Genomic DNA, 14,640 nt, shown 5'->3' with positions numbered 1-14,640 from the left:
TGAAACATGACTAGTCTCGTACTTATACACCGTATGAACCATACGTATCTGTATCAGATCCGACCACAATGTCTCAGGTCAAAAGACTACATCGTGCACTGATATAACCAAACGATAAATCATTGACTACATGCTTTTCCAAGTGATTTGTCGTTATTCGGTCATGTTCGAAAAACAATTCACCAACTGCTAATCCATATTAATGCCCTAGTGACATGATTATCATCATCATCCATACTTATATCAACTCATGATATCTTTCGAAAGCATCCAGTATGTCTACTATGCAATATAGTTGCCCAAATTATATTGCTTCAGTAGGGAACCTTTTGATAATTCATTTACTGATTAAATGAATCATCTGGATAATTCATATACATACTTTATTTTAAATACATGACTGAATAAAGGAAGCAATTTATATATATGAATTGAAGAACTCTTTCTTCTATTATTGATGATATATTAATACAAGACAAAATGCTCTGAAACCGACAACACGAATGGTTTCTAGGGCATACACTAATATACACTTACAAACTCCCACTTGCACTAAAGTCATTCGATGTTGTATCTCATACCCATCTTCTCAAGATGATGGTTCAATTACTTCAGTATCATCGCCTTAGTCAGTGGATCAGCTACATTTTCTACTAAAGGTGTCTTCAGAATTATAATCTCTCCAGCTCCAACGAATTTTGTCAAAATGTGATACTTGCGCTGAATGTGTTTGGATTTTTGGTGTGCCATTGGTTTCTTTGCCTGTGCAATAGCTCTTGTATTGTTACATAACATGCTTATCGAGTAAGCCATTTTCAGAACCACACCAAGTTCAATTATGAACTTTCGCATCCAAACAGCCTCTTTTGCTGCTTCAAAAGCAGCAATGTATTCAACTTCTGTAGTGGAGTCTGCTGTGGTTGTCTGTTTGGAATTTTTCCAAATAATAGCACCTCCATTACATATAAAAATGTACCCTGACGTAGACTTTCCGTAATCAATATCTTATTGGAAATCAAAATTTGAGTATCCTTGAATGTTTAACTCTAAAAATCCATAACTCAGAACTAGATCCTTAGTTCTTCTCAAGTACTTAGGGATTGATTTTACAACCAACCAATGTTTCTCCCCTAAATTTGACTAATATCTGCTTGTAACACTTATAACATAAGCTATATCAGGTCTTGTGCATAACATTGCTTACATTAAGCTGCCTACGGTAGACGCATAAAGCATATTACGCATCTGTTATTACTCTTCATCGATCTTTAGACCCATCTCTTTGGAAAGATGAAGACTGTGAGTGAAGGGTAAGAGACCTCTCTTAGAGTTCTCCATGCTAAATCTTTTTAGCATTTTCTCTATGTACAATTTCTAGGATAATCCAATTACCTTTTCGTTCGATCTCTATAGACACGAATGCCAAGGACATAGGTCGCTTCTCCTAAGTCTTTTATCGAGAAGGTTTTAGACAACCAAACTTTAACCTCTGTCATCATACCTATGTCATTTCTCATCAAAAGTATGTCATCTACATATAATATGAGAAACGTGATGGCATGATCTTTAACCCATTTGTATACATAGGGCTTATCTGGATTCTTGACAAAACCAAATGATTTGATTATATCGTCAAATCGAATGTTCTAGTTTCTTGAAGCTTGCTTCAATCCATAAACTTTTCCAACTAATAGCACCTCCATTACATATAAAAATGTACCCTGACGTAGACTTTCTATCATCAATATCTAATTGAAAATCAAAATTTGAGTATCCTTGAATGTTTAACTCTGAATAGTTCTTCTCAAGTACTTAGGGATTGATTTTACAACCAACCAATGTTTCTCCCCTGAATTTGACTGATATCTGCTCGTAACACTTACAACATAAGCTATATCAGGTCTTGTGCATAACATTGTGTATATTAAGCTGCCTACGGTAGACGCATAAAGCACATTACGCATCCGTTGTTGCTCTTCATCGATCTTTGGACCCATCTCTTTGGAAAGATGAAGACCGTGAGTGAAGGGCAAGAGACCTCTCTTAGAGTTCTCCATGCTAAATCTTTTTAGCATTTTCTTTATGTACAATTTCTGGGATAATCCAATTACCCTTTTCATTCTATCTCTATAGACACGAATACCAAAGACATAGGTTGTTTCTCCTAAGTCTTTATCGAGAAGGTTTTAGATAACCAAACTTTAACCTCTGTCATCATACCTATGTCATTTCTCATTAAAAGTATGTCATCTACATATAATATGAGAAATGTGATGGCATGATCTTTAACCCATTTGTATACACAGGGCTTATCTGGATTCTTGACAAAACCAAATGATTTGATTATATCGTCAAATCGAATGTTCCAGTTTCTTGAAGCTTGCTTCAATCCATAAACTTTTCCAACTAATAGCACGTCCATTACATATAAAAACGTACCCTGACGTAGACTTTCTATCATCAATATCTGATTGAAAATCAAAATTTGAGTATCCTTGAATGTTTAACTCTGAACATCCATAACTCAGAACTAGATCCTTAGTTCTTCTCAAGTACTTAGGGATTGATCTTACAACCAACCAATGTTTCTCCCCTAAATTTGACTAATATCTACTCGTAACACTTACAACATAAGTTATATCAGGTCTTGTGCATAACATTGCGTACATTAAGCTGCCTACGGTAGACGCATAAAGCACATTACACATCTGTTGTTGCTCTTCATCGATCTTTGGACCTATCTCTTTGGAAAGATGAAGACCGTGAGTGAAAGGCAAGAGACCTCTCTTAAAGTTCTTCATGCTAAATCTTTTAGCATTTTCTCTATGTACAGTTTCTGGGATAATCCAATTACCCTTTTCGTTCTATCTTTTATAAACACAAATACCAAGGACATAGGTCGCTTCTTCTAAGTCTTTTATCGAGAAGGTTTTAGACAACCAAACTTTAACCTCTGTCATCATGCCTATGTCATTTCTCATCAAAAGTATGTCATCTACATATAATATGAGAAACGTGATGGCATGATCTTTAACCCATTTGTATACACAGGGCTTATCCGGATTCTTGACAAAACCAAATGATTTGATTATATCATCAAATCGAATGTTCCAGCTTCTTAAAGCTTGCGTCAATCCATAAATGGATCGATGCAATTTGCATACCTTATGTTTTTCAGCAGAGGATATAAAACCTATTGGTTGTTCCATATAGATGTTTTCTTCAATAAACCCATTAAAGAAAGTTGTTTTGACATCCATCTGCTAAATTTCACAATCATGGTATGCTGTGATGCTAGCATTATACAGATGGATTTAATCATAGCTACAGGCAAGAAGGTTTCCTCATAATCCAATCCTTGTTTCTAAGTATAACCTTTCGCCACCAGTCGAGCTTTGAAGGTCTCTACCTCCCCATCCTTGCCAACTTTTCTCTTATAGACCCATTTGCAACCTATAGGAACTATTCCTTCTGGTGGATCCACAAGCGACCATACTTGATTGGCATGCATTGATTCTATCTTAGAATCCATCGCTTCCAGCCATTTTCCTGAATCTTTATCCAGTATTGCTTCTTCGTAGCTTCTAGGATCATCACCATGATCATCTACTAACACTAAGTAAGATTCAAAATCTTGCTCATATAGGAACTCATATCTTTCTGGAGGTTTTGATATTCTAGAAGACTTTCGCATTGGAACCGTAGTATCTGATACTGAGGTTCGCTGAGTGGACGTTCCAGATTCAGCAATCTCGATTCTTGGCTCTTCGAACTCTTCCTTGAGTTCAATATTTCTTCCAACACCGTCTTCCTCCAAGAACTCGTTCTCGAGGAAGCGCGCATTTCTACTAATCCAAACTCTTTGATCACTTGGGAAGTAAAAGTAATATCCTAAACTATCTTTAAGATATCCAATGAACCGACCCTTCTTGGATTTAACATCTAGCTTATTAGATTTAACTAATTTAACATAAGCTGGACAGCTCTAAATCTTCATATAATTCAGACTTGGATGTTTTCCATATCATATCTCATACGGTGTTTTCTGGACAGTTTTAGACAAGACCTTATTAAGGATGTGCACAGCGATCTAGAGAGCGTACCCCCACAAAGACATTTGCAAGTCTGTAAAACTTACCATCGATTGTACCATATCCAATAGGGTACGATTTCTCTTTTCAATCACTCCATTAAGCTGCGGTGTATAGGGAGGAGTCAATTGTGAGATAATCCCATTTTCTTTTAAGAACTCTTGAAATTATGTACTCAAGTATTCACCCCCACGATCTGATCGTAGAATTTTAATACTCTTTCCGGTTTGATTTTCTACTTCATTCTTGAATTCTCTGAATTTTTCAAAGGATTCAAATTTGTATTTCATTAAATATAAATACCCATATCGTGGCATATCATCTATAAAGGTAATGAAGTATTCAAATCCTCCCTTGGCTAAAGTAGTGAATGGTCCACACACATCTGTATGTATGAGTCATAATAGTTCTTTAGCTCGCTCTCCTTTACTCTTAAAGGGAGAGTTGGTCATCTTTCCTTGGAGACATGATTCATAGGTTGGATAGGGTTCAGAACCCAATGAGTTTATGATCTCACTTTCTCCAAGCTACACTAATCTTCTCTCTCTTATATGACCAAATCTATGATGCCATAGAATTTTAGGATTTGATTCAGATCAAATTCTTTTATTGGAAATGGTATTAATTGAAGCATAGTCATTTAGTTCTAAAACATACAAACTATTTGTATTCACAACTTTACCAACTAAAACATTTCCAAAATGTATTGAAAATTCATTTCCATTAAACAGTACATAGTAACTTGTTTTACACAAAGCAGAAATAGAAATGATGTTTCTAGTGGCTTTTTCAAAGTACAATACTTTAAATAAATTCAAAACATGCCCTGAAGGTAGTCTTATTGGGCAAGCCCCCATGGCCTCGACTACAACTCGTGCCTCATTTGCCATCCTCAAAATGATCTCGCCCTTTGTCACCTCAGAACTATTCTGAAGTACCTGCAAAGACATACAAACATGAGATGTTGCTGCTAAATCTAATATCCAGGAATGACTATTTGAATTAGCACTTAATTCATATTCAATCATAAGACATTGGTTTGTACCTGTTTTCCCTTTGCCTTTCCTCAGACTGTTTAGGTATTGAGGACAGTTCCTCTTCCAGTGTCCATCTTCTCCACAGTGAAAACATATTCCCTTTGCATTGACCTTCTCTGCCTTCACCGTTGGCTTCTTGAAGCTGATGCGTGTTTACTACAACATGCAAATGTAGCAAGTATACTAATCGCACTAAGTAATAAAGTGATGAGTGAGTATCGTTCCCACGAGGATAGTATTACTAATTACCGATTTTTCTAGTTTAAGTCCTAATTGAAGCAACAATAAATTGGATTGATGGAAGATTAACAAACTAAATACAAATGCAAAACCCAACAACTTAACTAATTAAACAATCCTAAAACAAATGCTAGGGTGTTGAATTCACCTAAATACACTAACCCAAATCATAGAATCTATTACCCAAGTTCTAATTCCTTGATTGAAAATCGAATTCCCTAAGTTGTAAAACATACATTCTCATGCTACATTTCCCTACTTATCCCTATTAAGCTTCTGCACCCAATAAAATGAAGATTAATAGTTCAAAGGATTTTAAGCTTTGTGGAATTCTATCTAGATTTCATAGATCGCTAAACCTATCTCTAGTGTTTGCTATCTATGGTATTTATCCCAAGAGGCACAATCACAAATCACTTCTCAGTCTCATTGTGGACAACACACATTTGAATGGTGATCAAGCATCCAAAAGACATTAAGCAAAGAGATAAACACTCAATCATGAAATTAAAACTCAAAGTAATTCAATCCATATAAATTTGAATCATTGTATCAAGATTACATCAAACCCTAGCTAAACAACTCAGTTCATACTCAAAAACGAAATAAAACAACAAAAACAAACTGAATCAAGATTCATCATTGAAAAGCAAGCAAAAGATGGAGAAATCTTCTCTAATTTGAAGCCCAAATCTTCAATAATCTTCTCCTTCCATGAGCTGCCTCCCAAATCACGAACCAAGCCCCTTTTCTCTTCCTTTTCGCTCTAATTTATACCTCTCTCACTTAAGGACGAAGCCCTAGCAAGCCAAAACGCGTCGTTTTATTTTTGCATCTGATGCAGGTTTCGCCGCGGCGAAGCTTTTTCCTCGCCGCGGCGAAGACTTACAGGCCCAATTTGAGCATGATATAGTTAGAATCTGGAAAAGTGTAAAACATATGAATTGTAGCCCTTTCAATTATCTTTCTGGTCGTTCAAGAATCAGCACAATCCGAGGTCTACAGCTCAAGTTATGGCAGAAATACTGAAGCACGTCCAAAGACGTTTTTCTTCAGTTCCCAGCGTCCTTTTCACGACTTCAAGCTAAGTTTTCACCTTTGTCCAGTCAGAATTAGGAAAAACCCAAAACATGAACGTTGTAGCTCTTCTTCTTAGCTTTCCAAAGCTTCTAAATTCAGGTCATTCCGAGTTTTCAAGCTCAAGTTACACAATTTAAGCTCGAAACTGTCATTTATGCTAAAAATCATCGTTTAGGCCTACAAAGACAAATTAATAGAATTAGGTAGCAATTATGGCCCAAATTGTATGAAAAGTATCCTAAATCCTATCAAAATTCAATGCAAAATCATAGTGTAAAATACGCTTATCAGAAGCTCTTATTCTTGGGTCCAAATTTTGGACCTTTCTTTTGTTGCTTTTTGGGCCTTTTATTGGCCCTATTGGTGGAGGCGGCAAAGACATCCTCATGTCCTTTCCCTTCCACATTTTGTCTGTGAAATTCTTGAAGCTCATTTAGCAATTTAGAGAGGTTTCGCTCAATCCTATTAAGATTGTAGTTAGTTATAAACAGTTTATAACTTGAAGGAAATGATTGTAGAATCAAATTCACTTTGAGGCGGTCTGACATGACCACCCCATATCCATCCAGTCGACCTAATCCATTGATCATCTTAATAGTATGATCATCTAGAGGTATCCCTTCCCTCAACTTCATGTTAAAGAGGGATGCACATAACTCATACTCAACCACTCTTGGATTTTCGCTGTACAACTCTTGTAGAGCTATGAGGATATCATAAGCATTTGAAACTTTTTCATGCTTAGTTTGAAGTTCTCTATTCATTGAGGCTAGCATGTAATTGCTAGCCCTCCTACTATCCTCTCTCTAGTTTTCAAAAGCATCAAGCTCAGCTTGTGGAGCATCCAATCCAATATCAAGTGGAAGAGGTGCTTCTAGGACATAAGCAATCCTTTCGAAATCTAGAACGATTCTGAGATTTCTTAGCCAATCCTTAAGGTTGGGTCCGGTTAACATGTTATTATCCAGTATCTTTAAGAGAACATTGTTGGCCATTTTTTATTATATATCACAAAGATGAAACTGCAAAGAAAAATAATTTTATTAGTGTCTTGTAATCTTTTAAACCTTTTATTACATAATTAAATTATCTCCCACTATTTTATTCGAGTCCTACACCCTTAAATAGGATCCGGAAATTTTCGTCGGATTAAATTTCTTAGTGGGGAATCAATTTCTTATTAAATTCAATTAACCTCACATAATAGATTCTTGGTTAATTAAGTCTAATAAGTAGGAAACTATTTTCGTTTTATATCACTATATAAGATTTGATTCATATTTCTTGTCCTAGCTTCGGATACCTCACATAATAGAATTCTTGGTACCCTAGGCTAACATTTTCATTATGTCCTCACATGATAGAAATCTTGGTCAAGGTGAAAATATCCATCCAAGAACAAGATCAACTTAATTCTATGATATAAAGATCATATCCCTCACATAATAGAAATCTTGGAATATTAAAATTTATATTAAAGAATTTAGTTATCCCACAATGGGAGACTTGGATTTAATAATTTTAATTAGGGAGATTTAGGTTTAACATTAGTTAATTAATTTTTAACATGCCATGTTTAACTAACCATCCATACATATCACATATATGCATAAATTAAAGCATGTGGGTTGACCATGGGGTTTTTCGAAAATACATCCTAAAGGTAAACTATTTACCCTAATCCTATATCTTCAATTGGATCGTCATCCGGATGCTCTCCGGGTTCCCGTCCAACCGATTCAATCACAAATTGGATCTTAGGCATGCAGGCCCGATTAAAATAAATAAATAAAATTTAATTATTACAAGCCATTTAATAAAAGAATATTACAAACACTTTTGAATATTTTGAAAACTAAATGGCGCCCATGATCAATCCTCTATTCTAATATTCATCCATCACATAAATAAATATTAAATATTCATACCAAATATAATAAACAATTATTTAAAGGCATAAATATAAACAATTTAATATATATGTGTATGAGGTAACTTAATCATAACTTTGAGGCATACAATAATTACACATTTCAAGGGAATCATTACACAAACACTTTTGTCATATTTTACCCAAAGATATACTAATGAATTTATTATTTAATTATTAACATCATTTCAATATTTTTCACAAAAGTCATACATGGCATAAATAAATGGGTTTTATTACTCCAACAGTAATCATTCTATGACACAAGTTATTTTAAATAAAGTAATATCTTTTATGACACGTTTATCTTCTCAAAGACAATCATATCATCTTGCATCATCAATTTTTGAAACTATTCAAAAAACCAAATTATTACATTTCAAAAATATAATAATTTATGTCATGCAATGATGCATTATATGATAATTTAATCAAATTAAACATCACACATTAAAATTACCATCATTGTGTATTCATAATATCACAATTCATCACATGAATTAATAATCCACAACTTTATGCCAACATCATTTTCCACCACTAAACACTTGCAATATTTGCATACTCTTCGTACAAAATATATTTTAATCAAATTAAAGGATAATACTTTTAGCATGTCAAAGCATAAACAAGTTAATCAAAGTCATGGAAATGAACATGCATGAATATTTCTTAATACATCTCATGCAATAACCATCATACAAGCATACATTTAGACCCTTTATGGAACAACTTCCAAAACACATTACAAACTCATTTGAATAAAACAAGAATCAAATGAACAAAAAAACATGCAAGGCCGAATTTAGCAAGAAAAATTCTATGCACTAATCAAGGCATGCATGAACACTTTTGTCACCATAAATTAAACATATAATTATTCTTGCATGCTTCAAATTAAAAAAATCAAAAACATGTTTATACATTTTACGTCATGGCCGAATCTCATTCCAAGGAAAAACAATAAACATTTCATTATATTATTACTAGGCCAAAACAAGAGCATGCATGTCACATTCATACATGATAAACACAAGAACACTTGGAAAATGTCATTTTTGCTTATAAATTCGACATGCAATGAGCTCTTAGCTCTGATACCATTTGAAAAATAAACCATGAAGACGTAGTGGAAAAATGATGGAAATCATGTAAACAAGACATGCAAGCTAAGATATGGATTATGGGATTCAAAAACTTTAAATAAAGCTTGAAAACGTTATACCTTCTCCTTTGCTTAAGTTTGATGAAGCCAAGATTCAAAAGGATGAATCCTCCACACTTTGACACCACCTTGAGAGAGTGAGAGAGTGGCCGAACCTAAGAGAGAGAGATTGTTTTTTCTTTTTGAGTGAACAAAATGAATCCTTAACCTAAAATGCAACCATTTGCATTTATATATACATGGGTCATTTTGTAATTAGTTATTTTCCACTTGCATGCCCCAATAAAATCTTATTTTAAAAGCAGCCCAAGTATTTATTAATTTACCCTTTGAATAATCAATATTATTCAAGGGCCCATGTAAACTAAACTAGTTTACATTAACAACTCATAATTTTACCATTTTGCCCTTTAACTATTAAAAGGTTATTTTAATTCATCTCATTAATTTTAACGCTTTAAGATATAATAATTAAATACAATTAATTATTGTTTGACCATTTTAACCCTTAAAATGTCACAAATAATTTTCTATGTAACTATTACCATAGAAATTTTTTTATTACCCTCTTAAGGTGCTAGCCCTTTTTTGATAATCATTTCTCTCTCTTATCCTTCTCTAACTTCTCAAGGCTATTGGTGTGACCATGTAGGTCCACCATGGATTAGCCGTGAGCCGGTTCTGGATGAATCCGAAAACCTGTCCAGAGGCCCAACGACTATGGTAAACATCTAGCAATGTGCCATGGTCCTTAAACCATGATGAAGAAATACTTCATCAAACCCATTTCAGATCATATGTACCATGCAGGTAAAGCCCCTCCATTGATATATCCTGATTGAGTACAGATTCATGGAACGTCAAAATCCTAAACTCGATCTTCTACCGAATCATCAATCAATATGTCCAGAATTCGTCATCACGAACTTGCTTTCGTATGACTAATAATAGACTTTGGCCAGAGATTCTGATTTCCAACATTTATCTACGTTAGTCCAAGAACTCGAATCCGGATGGAGTCAGCGGTACTCCTGATCCTATATTTCCAAGTCAATTGATCTCTTCTTGACCATCGTTCGTCTCCGCATATGAACAATGCATGACCAAATGGGCTTTATCATACAAAACATGACTAGTCTCGTACTTATACACTGTATGAACCATACGAATACGTATCGGATCCGACCACAATGTCTCAGGTCAAAGGACTACATCGGGCACTGATATAACAAAACGATAAATCAATGACTATATGCTTTTCCAAGTGATTTGTCATTATTCGGTCACGTTCGAAAAATAGTTCACCAACCGCTAATCCATACTCATGCCCCAGTGACATGACTATCATCGTCATCCGTACTTATATCAACTCATGATATCTTTCGGAAGCATCCAGTATGCCTACTATGCAATATAGTTGCCCAAATTATAGCTTCCGTAGGGAACCTTTTGATAATTCATTTACCGATTAAATGAATCATCTGGACAATTCATATACATACTTTATTTTAAATGCATGACTGAATAAAGGAAGCAATTTATATATATGAATTGAAGAACTCTTTCTTCTATTATTTATGATATATTGATACAAGACAAGATGCTCTGAAACCGACAACACGAATGGTTTCTAGGGCATCCACTAATATACACTTACAAATACTGCATTATTTGGATGCTGCAAATGCGAGGCCTCAAGGTGGGCAAGATATATTGTCTTTAATGGGTCAGATGATGAAGCCGAGGAAAACAGAAATTACTGAAAAACTCAGTCAAGAAATAAATAAGGTTCTACTTTGAATCTGACAAACCACCCATTAGCAAGGTCTATAAGTTGAAAGGCAAGAATAGACGTTAAGGGCAGGGAGTGTGAAGAGGCAGTGAGTGTGGAAAGTGTGAATGAGTTTGCTAAAAGAATATACTCGTGGCTGATATTTAGAGGATGGTTTTGATGTCAGTGAGTATAGAATAATTAGTATACAGTAAAGAGAGAGAGAGTGAGGTTATTATCAAGTAAATTCTTCATAGGTCATTAAGGGAGGCTCCTCAGCTCCTTGAATTGCTAGGAATCTATCTGTTTGAGTGGTTTGCTTCTTCAATTGTTATTTCAATCCTTTATTAGTACTAATACAGTTCTTGTCAGAGTGTGTATTTTGCTTGCTGTTGTTCTTGTGTGTATTGCGGTTGGTTTTTGGTTCTATTTTACAGGAGGCTAATCCTCTTTGTTTTGTCATTTACCAGAAAAGCACTTGAAGTATGCCTTGCCATGACCCCAATAATTGCATTGAAAAAAGATAATAATAATAAGGATGACAGTCTGCAATGGTCTTTAATCTCAACTGTCACACTTCTAAGTTTTACCTGTAAATGTAATGCTTTGACAGAAAATTTTCGCCGATGCCAGGTTGTTAATCGGTATATTGATGAAGGTGTGGCAGGGCTTGTACCTGGAGTTCTATTCATTGATGAGGTTCTCTCCTAAACCCATTTTGTTTCTATATATATATATATATATATATTCAGATTTGTTGTATGTTTCTTATGTTACAATCTGCAGGTTCATATGCTGGACATGGAGTGCTTTTCATACTTGATTCATGCTTTAGAGAGCTCACTATCTCCAATCATAATCCTTGCTACAAATAGGGGAATATGTAACGTACGGTATGATACCTCTTGTGCTGATATTGAAAATGTTAGAATAGTTATTCCAACCTTTTCTTAAATCACAGTTGGTTCAGATTGTACCTAATACAGGTCACATTAAGTAGTCCTTCCTGTTTTATTTTGTCACCGGTTAGATCCCTGTTACTTGTGTCTTGCCTGTACTTGTGTTCATGTAGGTTCTTTCAAATAGTTCATTTGAATTGACAGTTCAGTTTGGTCTAGCTTTATTAACACAAAGCTGTTGTCTTGTGTTTCCATTCATATATGCTAGAAGCTGGCAAACAATTGTGGTACTTTCAGCTATTCATTTAAGTTACGATACGACAAATGCGTGGCTAATACCTAGTGCTCAGCCTGAGTTTTGTTTTATTGCTATTTGGAGATTGGAAATTTGCATTTCTTGATTTCCTTGTATATAATCATATATTCAATAACTAACAACATGGTCTGCTTCACCAAGTAGAAATAGAAGGTGCTTGATCAATTGTCCGGTCAGTAATTTTGACATCTGTTATGAGGCCAGTATGCTAGTTTCGAAAAGCTTAACTTGAAAATTTGTAGGGTCATTTGATATTAGAACTAGAAAGATAACTTGAGGATGAATAATATTTTGGGACTTATGAAAAGAACAACGAAATTTGAAGATCATAGGAAGCATTAACTTGACTAATGCATCATTCTTCTATATTAAAAAAAGAAAAAGCAAATAAATAAATCTCTGAGAAGATGTGCCTGCTGCAAACCTTCTTTAGGCCTGAGCATTTGGATATATTGGCGGCGCTTCAAAATGAAGCTTCATGGCTGGTATGCAGGGTGGATCCAATGAATGACAAACGGGACCACGGTCCCCACTCAATTTTTTAAAAATTATAGATTTTTTATTTATTTAAATTTTGTCTCTATAGAATTTGAAATTTTGGGAATGGAGCGCCCATGGTAAGTTTGGATTTTACTTTTGTAAAACCCTGGTTTTAATTCTAATATATATATTATATATTTTTTATGATTTTTTATTTTTATGCAAGGAAATCTGTTAGTTTTTAAAAGTTTTATTAAAAGTAAAAATGAAAGGAATAAGATCTGCTGGGTTTGCATGTAACTGGGGGAGAAATCTGGACATTTTTACAACAGAAAGCTGATATAACGGAGTTATGGTGAAAATAAAAGAATTTTAGGGCAGTTTCATAATTCAAAGAAGCTGTTTTATATATAAACTGGATTGTTCCCCAAAATGAAGAAGAGAGGAAAACCCATAAAGAGGAAATAAAGAAAAGCAAAGGAAAAGAAAAAAGAGAAAAGAGGGAAGAATGAGTTTGGCCAATTTTATCTATCTGATTTTTTTGCACTTGAGTTGATAGTACTTAAGAACCAGGCTGAGACTTATGTTATTGACATGCGTTTTATGATAAATTTGTTGAGTTACAAGGAATTGATGATTTGACTAAGAATTTAGTTCGGTTTAAAAAAGACATTTTGTATCCGTTGGTGTGTAAGCTTGTTAAACTTGCATTGATTTTACCAATTGCGACTGCGATCATTAAAAGGGTTTTTTCTATAATAAATCTTGTGTAAAGTCGATTACGCAATCAAATGGGAGATCAATGGATGAATAATTGCTCGGTCACCTATATTAAAAAAGATGTATTTGATACAATTGACGATGAGATGATTATCTAACGTTTTCAGAATATAAAAACTCGTCGAGGACAATTGTAGAAAAATTGTTTTATTTTTACAAACATTATGTTTTTTTTAAGAAATTTATTTGCATTTTGTAACTTTTTATTGAAGCTCATCGTAATAAAAAAAAATATATAGTTATGATTGGTTTTAATTTTTTTTTTTTTTTTTTGTGGCCCCATCAAATGAAATTCTTGGATCTGCCACTGAGTATAGTTATGATTGGTTTTAATTTTTTTTATTTTTTTTATTTTTTTGCCTCTATCGAATGAAACTCCTGGATCTGCCACTGCTGGTATGACTGCTGACCTTCTTTTATAGTGGGAAGTTTATTTTGTCTGGATTGAAATTAATCTTACACTGCTTATTGTAGGACTAGGCATAGTTTTCTAAGTCTTGATGTGATGGTGGTGCTGTAATTGGGCATTTTTAATGCTTTATATTATGATTGCCTTTTGTTCCATTAAAATTGTGAACTTCAATAAACAAATATTAGAGAATGTGAACTGAATGGTCGATTGATCATCGTAACATAAATTTTTTTGATTGTTGCTCAACAAGTGAAATATAGGTTCTAGAATAAAACGAAAAACCATAGAGGGAAGACCAGTCCCCTATTTTTATAGTTCTAATTTTAGACAGAACGTGATAAACAAAATGATAATTATGTTAGAAATGCAGTATTTTGAAAACACTAGATGAAGTTACAGAGATGGGGCATTTGCTTAAATTCACACACTTAATCAGACT

Source organism: Pistacia vera, unplaced genomic scaffold (genome assembly GCF_008641045.1).
Source record: "Pistacia vera cultivar Batoury unplaced genomic scaffold, PisVer_v2 Contig266, whole genome shotgun sequence".
NCBI classification, from domain to species: domain Eukaryota; kingdom Viridiplantae; phylum Streptophyta; class Magnoliopsida; order Sapindales; family Anacardiaceae; genus Pistacia; species Pistacia vera.
This window is presented reverse-complemented; position numbering follows the sequence as displayed.